Consider the following 14,606-nt stretch of genomic DNA (forward strand, 5'->3'; position numbering starts at 1 on the left):
CTGAACCCATCCCATATACCCAACATTTTCAAAGTAGTTTTCTATTTTACATTTTCTTAATTCTAATTAAACAAATCTTAATCTTGACTTTAATGGCTGCAATTATGATCCTTCATTATGTTAAATGTTAGTTGCAACATAAGAATAAATTGTATAAACAGTTTAGCTGCAATTGCATGGAGTCTAACTGTACATTACTCATTAACAAGATGTGGGTAGCAGCAATTATAACATTTCCTCCTAATGTCCCCATTTATTGAGTCACAGCAGCAAGCCCCCTTTTCACAACCCACACTGATTGACGAGAGCAGCTTTTGTACTCATGAAGAACAGGCCCTGTAACCTGCTGGGTGCCTCTAACTCAGATCGATGCAAGTACACATTAGCTCTTAGCCGCACAGGCCGGAGTTCTTGAAGGTCAAAATAGCCATCAGCATCACTGTAGGGTAGAAAAATCATTTCACAAACTGTGAACAAAAACAACACAACTTGCTTTGCAGTTTGATTATTGTTTATAGATACAGCAAGCCAAAAATTAAAGCATTGCCTTAAGGCAGCATAATTATTTACAGCTGAAGACTCATATCATTATTAGCGTTCTCCTAATTGCTTGAAGTTATATCAATGTTAGTTGATTTAACACATTTTTTATAATATGCATAGAAATTGTTTTTTTCTGCATATGGAGTGTCAGCTTAACTGTTGGATGGGTTCTTTATCAGAGTTGTGGCTTCCCCCCCCCCCAATATTGTTCGTTTTTCCTTTACAAAAGAATTTCCTTTAAACATAAAGAAAGAAGAGTGCTGAAGACTGACTTAATTTTCTCTATGATATCATTAATTTTAGTGTTGTCAAAACTAATTATAGTTTTATTTTTAACAATTATCTCTAAAGGTAAAATCATGCTTCCTATTCTATTACTTAAACTTTGTTCAGGTGATTAACATTGATCTGTTTTCTTTAGTAACTAAACTAAATTTTTGCTTAGTAGTAATAGAAAAGAATGAGATAAATTGACTTAATATTAATATAGGGTTAAAAAGAAGCCTTAAAGTTATCAACCTCTTCATTAAAAAAAAAATTCATACAACTTCCATTAAGGTACAAGATTTTAATGACATAAAAAAGACACATGGTAATAAAGTAAAATTTGTTCTGGTTTATATATGCAATGTTTCTTGTTAACAATGAATCTTAAAAATATGAATAAGTGGGATTATAAACTAAGAGGTGGAAAAGACTTTAGAGGAAATCTAGTAATTCCTTTTCATTTTACAAATGGAGGGGATAGAGACTCAAGACCAATATGACTTGCCCAATGGCATACAATAGGAAGTAGTAGGGCTGAGATTCAAAATCAGGAGCCCTTTCTCGGGTAAAGTAACATGAACATAATATGAACAGAAGGAAAAATTGGATTTTTAAAAATATATATATATTACCATTACCCAAGGCAAGATAAAACAAATAACATAAAATTCTGCAAACAAGTGATAACAATTCAATTGTTTTCTTTCTGATGTAGGTCCCAATTGTACCTGAGAACACTGTTAAATGGATAACAATGATGTGAGTGAAATCTGAAGATAATAAAAATCAAAGCAGTTTAGGCTTGAAAGGAGCCACAGAGACACCCTACCCCAAATGTATCAAACATTGGACCAAAAACACATGCCATGTAGGACCCAAACCATATTAAAATTTAATTGGGAAATATTAAACAAAATAAAAATAGGATAAAACATAGATAATCTTAATATGTGATTTTCTAAGTCAATATGAAGCCTGTGAGCTTTGGATGGGGGGCATTTCTATTTGACTTGGTACTACTTCTCTCTTTGAACCTTTTAAAATAAGGAAAACAAGCACAAAATGATTTGGAAATATACTCAACATTGTAGAAACTCCATGGTTATTGAATAACTGATCATGGTTCAAAGAAAAGAATACTGGATATGAAGTCAGACAGATGACTTAGAGTTTGCATCCCTTCTTGTCTCCTTATTAAAGTGTCTGGCCTCAGTCAATTCACTTAACCACTCTCCTTTTCATTTTCTCCTTCTGCAACATCTGGAACTCTAACTGAATATTGGTAAAATTCTTTCCAACTCTCAATCTATGAAGCTATACTGATATTAATAGAGTTAGTGTCAAAGCCAGACTATATAGAAAATGGAAAAAAAAAGAATATTAGAAGAAAATTCTGAAGAAAGGAGGTAGGAGGGGGAAAAGTACCTTGAGACTATCATGAACAAACTTAAAAAACATAGTATAAACCTTGGGCTTTATTTGAAGTCCATAAAGGATTTCACTCAAGTGAGTAGTGAGTGGACTTAGACATTAAGAAAATACATTGTGTAAGTGGTGTCTAGATGTTGAAAGGGGGAGAAATCTCAGGCCAAGAATTTAGTTATATAGAGTATCTACAGCATTTAGCACAATATCTGTCACATCCTATGTGCTTAAAATATACTAGTTTGGGTAGTTGTTGGTAATGGGATGGAAAAAAATAATAATAGCTTATATTTTTATAATGAAACATATATTACTTTGTTGGACAATTAACCCATGAGCTAAATAGTACAAACATTGTTATCATCATTTCATAGGTAAAAAAATTGAGGTTCAGATAATTTAAGTGATTTGATCAAATAGCCAGTAAGTGGATGGAGCTCAAAAGCAGATCTTACATTATGGAAGTAGAAGAATTGAGCAGACTTGGTAATTAAGAAGTACAAGATAAGAAAGAGTCAAGACACTCAAGCTTTTGAACCTACATGGGAGAATAGTGTTACTGTTAAAAGAAATGGGACAATCAGAGCCTGACAAAAAGTTATTCTCTGGTCTATTCTTATCTTCTACTTCTTTCAACTTCTTCTCAAGATGCCTTTTAGTACTATAACAAACTGTGCTTGTCCCATAACCTCCCTAAATCCTCCAAGACAAGTGGAATTCTCCTCCAAGTTCAAGTGGGTCCTCTTCCAAATAGTCTTCTTCAGTGCCCCAGCTAGATGGATTGATGTAATTGGAAGTCAGAAGATCTGGGTTCCAATATCAGCTTTATTACTTACTTTCTACATAAGCCGGGGAAAGTCAACTAAATTTTCCAGCATTTAATATCCTCATCTGAAAAATCAAGGACTTAGAATATTTCTCTAGGGTTTCTTTCAGTTTTATATCCTATGATCCCCTTACTTTCATACTCTCCCATAGCACTGGTTAACCTCTCTGTTGCACTTTTACAATTAAAGGATAATTTCTCAATTATATAAGATATTTCTACAAATATCTTAGCCCCAAGTCTTGGATTCCAAGTTATTAGACATATTGTTGGTATAATTGTGGACTGATCCAACCATTCTGGAGAGCAATTTGGAACTATGCCCAAAGAGTTATCAAACTGTGATCCAGCAATATTGCTGGATTCCAGAAGAGGGTCTATATTCCAAAGATATTATAAAAAAGGAAAAGGATCTACATGTATAAAAATGTTTGTAGCAGCCCTTTATGTAGTGCTAGGGAACTAAAAACTGAGTAGATGCCCATCAGTTGGAAAAGGGCTGAATAAATTATGATTTATGAATGTTATGGAATATTATTCTTCTATAAGAAACAATCAGTAAATAACAATAAACTAAATTTCAGAAAGGCCTGGAGAGATATACATGAACTGATGATAAGTGAAGTGAGTAGAACCAAGAGAACATTGTACACAGCAAAACAAGATTATGGAGGATGTGGCTCTTTTTTACAAGGTGATTCAGGCCAATTCTAATAGACTTATAATGGAGAGAGGACTATGGGGACTGAATGTGGATCACAACATAGTGTTTTTATTATTTTTGCTATTTTTTGTTTGCTTTTTTCTCTTTTTCATTTTTTTTCCTTTTTGATCTGATTTTTCTTGTGCTGCATGATAAATGTGGAAATATGTATAATAGGATTGCACATGTTTAACATATATTGGATTACTTGCTGTCTGGGGGAGGAGGTACGAGAAAGGGAGGGGCAAGGACAAGTTTACACAAGCATAAATAGGTTAGAATTTGTATTGGTATAAAGAATACCCAAATAAATGAGATCACAGATTGTTTGAATATTTAAATAATACTTTTACTAGCTATCACACAGCTTTTTATGAGGAAAATAATTGACAAATCTCAAATGTACTATATAAAATTAGCTATTGTTTTTATTATTAATCATCAACCATTGTGTTGAAGAAAGGAAACATCTAAATTATAAAGATATGTGAAAATTGCCCAACTAATCTAAATATAAGTAATATATTATAGATGGAATGGATTCTTAGATACTTACATGATCTATGATGTCATCAGTGTTAATCTTTTCTTCAAAGATCAAATCATAACCTTTCCATGTCAATGTGTGTGGTTTATCTATGTTCTCCTATTAGGTCATCAGAGGGAGTCCACCAACATATTGTGAGAATCTTTCTTGAAAAAAAGGACACTGAGATTATCTAATGATTTGTCCAGGGTCACAAATTAAACCAGACTTTATAATTGTGAAATCAATAATTTTCACAATCCTGATTCCAGTGAACTTAATTACCAAGGGATTAGCAATGTCTTCTTATATAAATCTCATCTTCCACGAAAATTTGCTAAATTTTTAAACCTGATTCACTTGAGGGGAAAGTCAAGTTGAGGAGCATCTATTAAATATCTACTGTGTTCCACATGTCTACTCTGTGAAATACTAGAATTTTTAAAAAAGAATCAAAAATAGTCCCTGATTTTAAGGAACTCATAATCTAATAAGTAGAGATTTAGGATATAGGAGATATATCAAATAAATTGAAACTGGGGTGAGGAGTAAAGTGTCTATTGCTCATTTTGTGAAATCCAATTTTTAAACCCCATCATACATAAATACATATAATGTAACATTTTTTGGAACAATTTTAATTGGAGGATCATGGTTATAAATTAAGGGCTATGCTTATATTAACTCCTGTTCTCAAAAAGCCTTTGAAGGCAATGAAAGTCCAGGTCAGAAAGACTGGAGCAGGTTGAGACCTGGAAATACATGGATTACAAGTTGTACTGAACAGATAACATCTGAACAGGGAAGGAATGAAGGGCAGGAACATCAAGTTATAGAGAATATGAATGATCTTAGAGAAACCAACAAACTTTTGTAATAGTTGTCTGTTGCAAGAGAATATCTCCCCCTGACTTATTGGTTTATAACCTTCTCCATCTAACCTGTAGATAAGTCAAGGCTAAATCATGCCTTTTATAACTAGGTATTGTAGAACCCAACATTTTCTCCTGAGACAAGGCATCTTGCCTATTGAAAGGATGTAGTTTCTCTTAAGAATAGGTCAGTGTCTTGCAAACCATGTCTGGTCTCCTTAGCAGATTTCTCTTTGCCTTTCTAAGTGGAGCTACATGCCCCTGCAGTGAAATAAGGCTAATACAGTCAATGGAAACTGCTGTCAGAAGGAACAAGATTAGTCAATCCTTATAGCACAAGTGAATTTCAGATAGCAGCTCAAGCATGACCACTATGAGCATGGCCTAGTGTTTATGTATACATAGGAACAATGAAGCGGCCTGGCAATTACTGGAAATACATTCCTCAAGCTTTCAGGAGATGCCAAGCTTAAAATTGTGGTCTACTCATGTGGGAGAAGCTAGATCAACTTGGATTTCATTGCAGCAATTGTAATTAAATTGTATATTTTGCCTTTCTCTAAATCTCTCCATGCTAAATGCACAGCAATGTAAACCACTGTGACATATATCAAGCCATATGATTCTCTCAGGTATGTGATTTTCTTTTCCTATCCCAGAAATCATTAGGCATTCCACTGTAAGCCATGAACTAGAGATATTCACTGATATTACTATATGCATAATATACTAATATGCATACTATATGATATAAAAGCGTATGATGTTTTCAAAAAACTTCCTAACATTAAAAGATGTGGATAGTGCATTTCACAGCTTAAAGGGGAGGACCTCTGGAGATAATAATGTAATTCACATTTGTTTAGCATTGTTCACTTTTTTTTTTTTTACAACCCTGTGAGGTAAATAGCACAATAAATATCATTATCCCCATTTGACAAATATGGAAACAGCTCAAAAAGATTAGGTAACTTACTTGTGATCACACAATAGTAAATATTTGAGACAGGATACAATCCTTGATTTTCTGACTACAAATACACTTTTTTTCCTATTATCTCATATATATATATATATATATATATATATATATATATATATATATACATATATATATATATATATATATGTATATATATATATACATATATATGTATATATATATATGTCCTATATATATTCTATTATATCTAATATATATATATATATTATCTCCCCACTAAAGAATAAATTAGAAATTCTATGATTATAGAGCTAAAAATACCCATATAAATTATCATAATTTTTGCAAACAATGAATCTCACTAAGAATTGACAATATTGGAATTGCTACTACATAGTTGCATTGAGATGGAACCGATCATCATAGCTTACATAATAACTTCAAGTAGTATGAATTTGAACATATGCTACCATAATAGTATTCATTATTTGACCTTGCAATCCCTGTCCCAAAGCCCATTGGTTTAGACTACTTTCTCCATTTTGATAGAGATGAAGGCTCTGTCCTTTGTGAGGGGTGTCAGAGTTGGAAAGAGACAGAGAACTTCCATTCTCCACAGTTATTTCTCTCAAGATTAATCAAGCTTCAAGTTTTCTTAGAGCATTAAAGCAGCTTCCAACTTCAATAGAGAAGATGGAATTCAAATTACTTTTCTGATTTTAAAATGGTTTCTTTGCCATTTCTACATGATCATTGTGAAACTGATATTTGGTGGGAGAGGGATTAAGCTTCATCTATAAAGCTTGGGGACACTTTTTCTATAAGAAAAGATCACATTTACCCTCAAAAGTGATCAAAAGTTAAACAGATCCCATTCAGATGTGCTAGATGAACAATATATGAGAGAAAATGGATATTCTATTAGTCCAGTATTCCCTCTCAATAAGTAGAGTAGAGTTATATGGCCCCTACCTCCTAATTCCCCTCCTGGTAAGAATGAAAGTCTCTTCTAGAGAAGGATGGGAAGAGAGGGAGCTAAGATGTCTATTCTGACTTCCTTTGATACACACAAGCACAGCCTCCTTCACAGATGAGTTTCACTTTATAGGTAGAGCCCATTTACTCCTTACATACTAACTAGAACCAAGATGTACAAAATAATTACCCTGAATCTTGAATTCTCAGTTCAAGTTATTTGATATTTGCAGTTCACTGTACCAACCCACAGACTCTCCCTAACTATGCCTTATAGTTAGTTACTGAAGCCAATGAAATCCATAGCTATTTGTAAAAGAGGCATGGGAGTGGATGTGAATAGATAAGCTAAGATGTAATGTATTCTAGTGTTGTTATTTCCTGTGCATTTCTTATTATCTGTGGAAATAGAACACACAATAGCAGCAATTTCTAACAGTTCAGGATATTGTAAACTCATATATATAAATTGTTTTCTAATAAGTTTCTTACTCTTCTTTCAGAATATACAGCCTGAGAAGCCACTAATACTAGCATTTCAAGCCTGATTTTAATGTTTTTTTAGCTATTTTTTTCAAAATGTTTTCAACATTTACCGTTGCAAAATCTTGTGTTCCAATTTTTTCTCCTTTTCTTCCTCCTACTCCCTCCTTAGAGAGTAAATATATATATATTTGTTAAACATGTGCAATTCTTCTATGCATATTTCCATAATTATCATGTTGAACAAGAAAAATCAGCTCAAAAAGGAAAAAATGAGAAAGAAAACAAAAAGCAAGCAAACAACAACAAAAAAAGGTGAAAACATTCTATTGTAATCCACATTCAGACCCCACACTGATTTTAATATTTAGAGAAAATTTAATTCAATCAATAACAAAAAATTAAGTTCTCTTAAATCATCACAATATTAAATTACGGAAAATATAGTTTTTAAACAAAAAATAACTTCTAAAAGATTATTATTTATAGAAGTAAGAAAAAATGGCTGATCCTTCAAAAGTAGACTAAGATTATGGTTTCATTTTTTCCCTTAAGAAATAAAAATACATTTTTCAATAAATTGCCTCCTCTGGCCATCTTTTACTAGGATACATTTCTGCCTAGGCATTTCCTGTCAGTAAATTTGCTTGTCAAAAGTTTACATGTTTTTTTTTTTTTCACCATAATACATATAGATAGTTTGTTGTGTGTGGTAATAAATATCAAACCTGTCATTTCCAGATATCAATAGTCATGGAGATATTTTGTTTTCAATCTCATGGTTGTTGTGAGCCTTCATATTTGGCTTCCAGCATTCTTACTTCTTTAGCTAGTTAGAAATACTGTAACCATTAACTACTGTTTCAGCAATATTTGTGAAATATCAGAGCTTCACTTTGGTTTATTAATGGAAAAAGATTATAGTTACTGAGAGTGTCTTATCTCTTCACATCCAACTTCTTTGTCCTTCATTCTCCAAAATAATGAGAAATATCAATAGAGTACTCAGTTTCTGAGAAAGAAAATTCCGGCTTTTTTGAATTAGTGAATTTTGAACTAGTGAACTGAGTAATAGTCCTGTCTCTAACACATTTTGACATATCATTTAACTTCTCTATTCTAAGAAATTCTCTAAAACTTTTAAGTTGCAGAGAAAGTGTCAAACAGCATTGGTAGACAACATTTCTCATTTGGGAGGTTCCTAATGCCACTAGAGTCACAAATCTAGACCCTATTTCTTTCCTAACTTTTGTTCAGTCAGGTAAGCAAGAATTCAATAAATATTTATTAAATAACTATTGTATGCAAAGTGTTGTAGTATGAGCTAGGCAAAATACAAAGATTTGAAAAAACATGGTTCCTAGAATCACGGAGTAAATGGGTGCAACAAATGTATCACACAGATTCCCATCATGACAAAATATTTCAGAGGAACCCCAAACAAAATGCTATGTAATTTCTAAAACTATAATGAAAGAATTATTACCAAAAGAAGAAAGATTAACAAAGACGTTATGGAAAAGGTAGTATTTTAATTAAGATTTAAGCAATTTCTGAACTCTCATTTCTTCCCTACAATTCTGGCTAATTAAAAACACATAAAGCACTCAGCCTATTAGATCCCTTCGATTTTTGTTACTTGAACTTTGTTCTCAAAAGAGACCATGATGTCATGGAGGTAACATTCAAGTGACTTGGACTTAAGTGAGGAAGGGCTGTGCAGTCACCAGCCTCAATTTCTCCTCCAACTGGGTCCAGTGGCAAGATATAGATCAGGATGACAGCAAACGGTCCTCAATACAGTGGGAGGCCTTGACCTTTTTAAGTTTTTTAAACTATGGTCATTAGCAGGTATCAATTTGACTAAGGTAATACCCATTCAGAGATTAAGGCTAGGTAAGAAACGAGGCAGAGAATGACTTCTTTTTGAGTTATTTTTTTAAAAATCCAATCCAGGGTCTCAGAAGAGAATTGACCTTAGAGTGGTCATCAGGGCAATTCTTTAATATTCTGGTGAGTACCTCTTTCCCATGAGATCCTACAAGTTTCCTTTAAAATTCCTCATGTTACTATGTCATATACTCCCCTCAGAAGATAGGGTAGGGATTCTTAACCTAAGATACACGAACTTCTAAAAAATATATTTTAATAACTATTTTAGCATGATTAGTTTCTTTTTAAAATCTTATATTTTGTATGCACTTATTATTTTGAAAAAGTACATATAGGCTTCACTAGACTTCCAAACAGGGTTATTACCCACAAAAAAACTTAAGACCTCCTCCTTTAGGAGTTGCCCACCACTAATCCTTTTGCATGCTAAAAAAAAGATAGAAAGGGCCTTATTTTTTTACCTTTTCATTTTCTGTGAGTTTGTCCTCTAAAAATGATGCTGTTCAGGAACTCTGGAAGGTTGTTTTCTTTCTCTAATAGGCAATGATACTAAAGAAATAATCCTCTTTTTTCCACAAGAGCTAATGCCCAAACTCTGAATTTGGGACCTCACCCATGACACAATTCTCAAGGCTGGTGCTATACAAGGAATAGCTGTTCACTTTCTAGAAACAAAATTGTTTGATCAAAACATCAGGGAAATCAAAACTCTCACACTTGCGCACTATAATATTAAATTAAAATCCCCCAACTTGCACAATGAATCTTTAAATATAAAGGCCATAGATTCAGATAGATTGGGAGTAAGAGATAAGAGTTCTCACACATGAACCATAAACTATTCTTTTGGGCCACAGGGGTGAGCACATCAAACCTATTTCTGCCATATGCTCCTATAGGAATTCTTATCTATGCCTAGGCTATTGCCATCTCCTCTAATATGAGACCATCTAATCTATGACCTGAATCTAGAAAGAGGAGAATAGTTATATGAAACTCCCCCTGTACTCCCCTTCTAAGGCAATTATAACCATTCCTAGAGGAAACTATATGGAATAAAGGCTTCCTTCCTCTGATGACAAGTTTGTTCCACTGCATACCAATCTGCCTTCTGAATGGGAAAAAGATGAAGAGCAAAGGGGTAGTGAGAGCAAAAGACTCAGTTCATCTATCAACTCATGGAGAGGTGTGGCTCCTTTGATAAGAGGTCATCTTCCTAAGTACCACTCAGCCAATCATCTTAAGGCAGCCCCTACAACTTTATACCAATTGGGAGTTGTTTTGCCTGCTACAAAAATTACCAATGTGCATATCCATATTTATAAAAGAAGGGGCCTTCCTAATCTGCAATGGACTCAGAACACATCTCAAGGGACCCATCAGCTTTCCTTTAACAGATAAAAAAAACTGAGGTCTAAGGAGGTTAATCCCAAAGACAATCAGGTGTTAAGTGACTGATGGAGCTTGAATTTGAACTCAGTTCACATTTCCGAGTGCATATTATAGATTATTCTAATTAATCTCCATTTATAGTAGTATCATATTTTAAATCTTCAGTAAGTATTTAGATAATATGAAAAATTCCATTTCACTTTTTGTGTAAATATTTGAATGACTTTCACAGAATATATTTATTAGTGTCAAGATATGTCATTGATTTTTAAGAAAATATTAAAGCATGGCTACTTTAGGCTCACTCTAAAGTGTGCTAAAATATCTTATCATATAATAATAATAATATTGCTGGGAATAGGGGGTGTTGTTTTTGTCCATGCAGTACACAATAGTCAAATTCAATTTTTATAATTAATGAGCATTAGTAGGTAGTTAGGCCTGTACAATATTTGAAGTTCCAAAATCTCTTTTTTTTATATTTCAGCAATAAAGGGTCTAATTCAACTAACTGAGATCAAACAGTTGTGATCAAATAAATAGTTATGGGCACAAAGCTCAGTAACCTTGAGCTTCCAGCATGCCAGGTAACACAAATTACCTTACCTCAAGGAAAGATACTAGACTAAATTTGCATAAATCCTATAATATTTCCATGTTATTCCTCAATTCCTGAAGTTGGATCCATTCAGCATCAACATATCCATCGAAGCTTCAAAGTTGAAAGACATTCTTTTTTTGTCTATTCAAAATGCAATTAGATCCATAAGAAGACAGCCATAGTTGATCCCTTTACCAATGTCTCACCCGAGGACACACCTCTTTTTTTTTTTTTTTTTTAAGGAGTCAGCATTACTTTGAACTACAAACCCAAACCCCTTACATGCATTGATAAAACTATGTGAATGTTCCTTTGATCTTTTACAAAGTGTTGCAGAAACTCAAGAGACAAAGAACAAAATGATTGGATTGAAGCCCTGAGGAACCATGTTTTATAAGTCAGAATTCTAGTGCAATTTAAAGAGGAATTCACTAAGAGCAAAGGAAGAATATAAATACAGCTTGTATAACAGGATTGTAATGTCTCGAAGCTGGAAAAGGCCAAAGGGCGATCTACTCCAACACATACCTAAGAAGCAATCTCATTATTGTATACTTACACAGGTGTTCAGTCAGTTTTCATTTGAAGACTTCCACTAATTGGAAAAGCACCATCTTCCTAGGTAGTCTTATTTTACCTTTACATATCTCTAATTGCCAGCATGTTTTTCTTTACATTGAGCCTAAAATTCACCCTTTGTAGCTTCAATCCAGTATCCCTAGATATACTAAGCAGTACAACCCTAGATTATTTTTCATATAACATAATATATTGCCTAATGATAATGCCCATCTTCCCCCTAAATGTTCTATTCTCCTGGCTAAATACCCCTAAACACCCCATTAAAATATGTACCAACTAAAAGTGATTACAATTACCAGAATAACAAGACTACTTTAGCATACAGAGAGTCAGAGTGGAGAAGCAGAAAGTCTTCTTTACTTGAAGTGAAAAAGACATATGTTGAAATATTGCCTCAGAAACTTTTTGGCATATAACTGTGGGTACTTTAGTTTTAACTTCTCAGTTTTCTCGTTTGTAAAATAAATATTATTTCACTAAAAAAAAGATAATCTATGTAAAGTGTTATATAGTTAAGTTACTGCTATAACCAGATTGTACTGTAGAAATTACAAATCCAAACACATCTAAAATATAATTCATTAATTTTCCTTGTAAACTCAGCCCTTCTACTAAGTTTTCTGATTTATCAAAGATTTCTCCATCCTTCCAGTCACTCACGTTTGCAACCTCAGAGTCCTAGCTGACATGTAACTCACTCATATGTAAACACTCCCTATCTATTCAGTTTCCAAATCTCATCAATTCTACCTTCATAATATCATCTCCCCTCTATTTATGTACAACCCATATGCAAATTCTCATCATCTTTCATGTAGACTACAAAATGAAATAGCCTTCCCATTTTCCTCCCTACATGTACACTTTCCCTATCTTTAATCCACTTTGTGCTAAATTGCCAAATTATTATTCCTGTTTTATTCCCTTACTTCAGAAGCTATATGGCTCTATTGTTTCTACAATAAAACATAAGATCTTTAATTTGATATAACCCAAGAATACCTTCCAAGTGTTTAAGAATCACCTGGCTACACATGTTCTATGCTCATCTTTCAAAAAGGGTTTCTTGCATTCTGGGTTTAGGTTTTTTGTTTGTAGTCCCATCCTCTACCCTTTCCATTGCCCTTTCTCTTTTTTATTATTATTTCAAAATGATATTACTATGTTTAAAAAGTGAAAGGTTGATAGAAGCTCCAGAATGAAGTATTTGTGAATTCATTTAGTGTAGGCTTAACATCTTTATATGCACTATGTTGTTTTGCTTATATTTTATTAGTTATTGCTTATAAGAATAGTGTGAGGTAGGTCAAAATTACTTATCCAGTTACAGATCAGCAAACTAAGAGTGTTATCAACAAACCTATTGGACCATGCTGCCTCTGTAAATAATTCTCAATGAATACATGAGTATAAAGAATTCTGAAAATATAATATGCCGTTTACATTTGAATGTTTTGATAGAATCGGTCTTTCATCTAAAAGATGAGATCCTTGCTTGATCAGAGAGAGAATTACAACTGGCATTTATAGAACAACTTACAATTTACAAAGTATCTTAATATAAAATACCATCTGCCCCTCACAATAGCTTTGCACAGTAAGTATCAATAAGTTGTCTTATTATGTAATTTTTAAATGAGGAAACTGAGGCTTGTGAAATAAATAAATGAACTATACTGTTGACTTGTAAGCTAATGATCCAATGAAAAGTCTGAACTACAAAGATGTTGATATGTCTTATTGCTTTTTGCATAACATGTCTCTCAATGTGGTTTAAAAATCATATTAGATTTTTGGGCTACCATATCACCTTGCTAACCCACATTTAGTTTGCAATTCATTTAAATCCAGAAATTGGTGTGTTTTTTTTCCTTGACAAATTGCTAGCTAGCCCAATGTTCCCATTTCCTACTTGTCAGGTTAATTTTTAACCTAAGTATAGGGCTTTACATTCATACATAGTAATATTCATTTTCCCCTTTTATATTAAGTACAAGATTCTATAGCCATCTCTCCCAGACTTGTGTCATATTCAAATTGAATGAGCATGATATTTATACTATTGTCAGTGTCACTAATAAAAATAATGTGCAGTTGAGTGATAAGCAGAGTTCCCTGATGAATTCTACTAGAGATTTCCTTCCAAGTTAACTTCAAATCATTCATGAGTACTCCTTACATATGATCCCTCACCAATATCAAATCTATATTGTTTTTCATCTTTTCTACAGGAATAATATCAGAAACTTTGTCAAAATATTCCACAAAACCCAGCTAAACTATAGAACATTTCTCCAATTTATCAATCTTATAACACTGCAAAGTGAAATTAATTTAATATAAGCATATTTTCTATAGTTAATCACGACATTCTTTTCAAGATGTTCTGTCTTCATCCATTTAATAACTTGTTTTAGAAATTTGCCAGAAACCAAAGTCAAATTTATTTGTCTGTGAGTTATGTGCTTCATTATTTTTCTTTTTTGTACTCTTTTTTGCCACTCTTAAATCCTGTGATACATCTCTGAATCTTTGAGATCCTTTGGACATCACTGAGGGCATCACAGCCATCCCA

This window comes from Sminthopsis crassicaudata, chromosome 1, assembly GCF_048593235.1.
Source record: "Sminthopsis crassicaudata isolate SCR6 chromosome 1, ASM4859323v1, whole genome shotgun sequence".
NCBI classification, from domain to species: domain Eukaryota; kingdom Metazoa; phylum Chordata; class Mammalia; order Dasyuromorphia; family Dasyuridae; genus Sminthopsis; species Sminthopsis crassicaudata.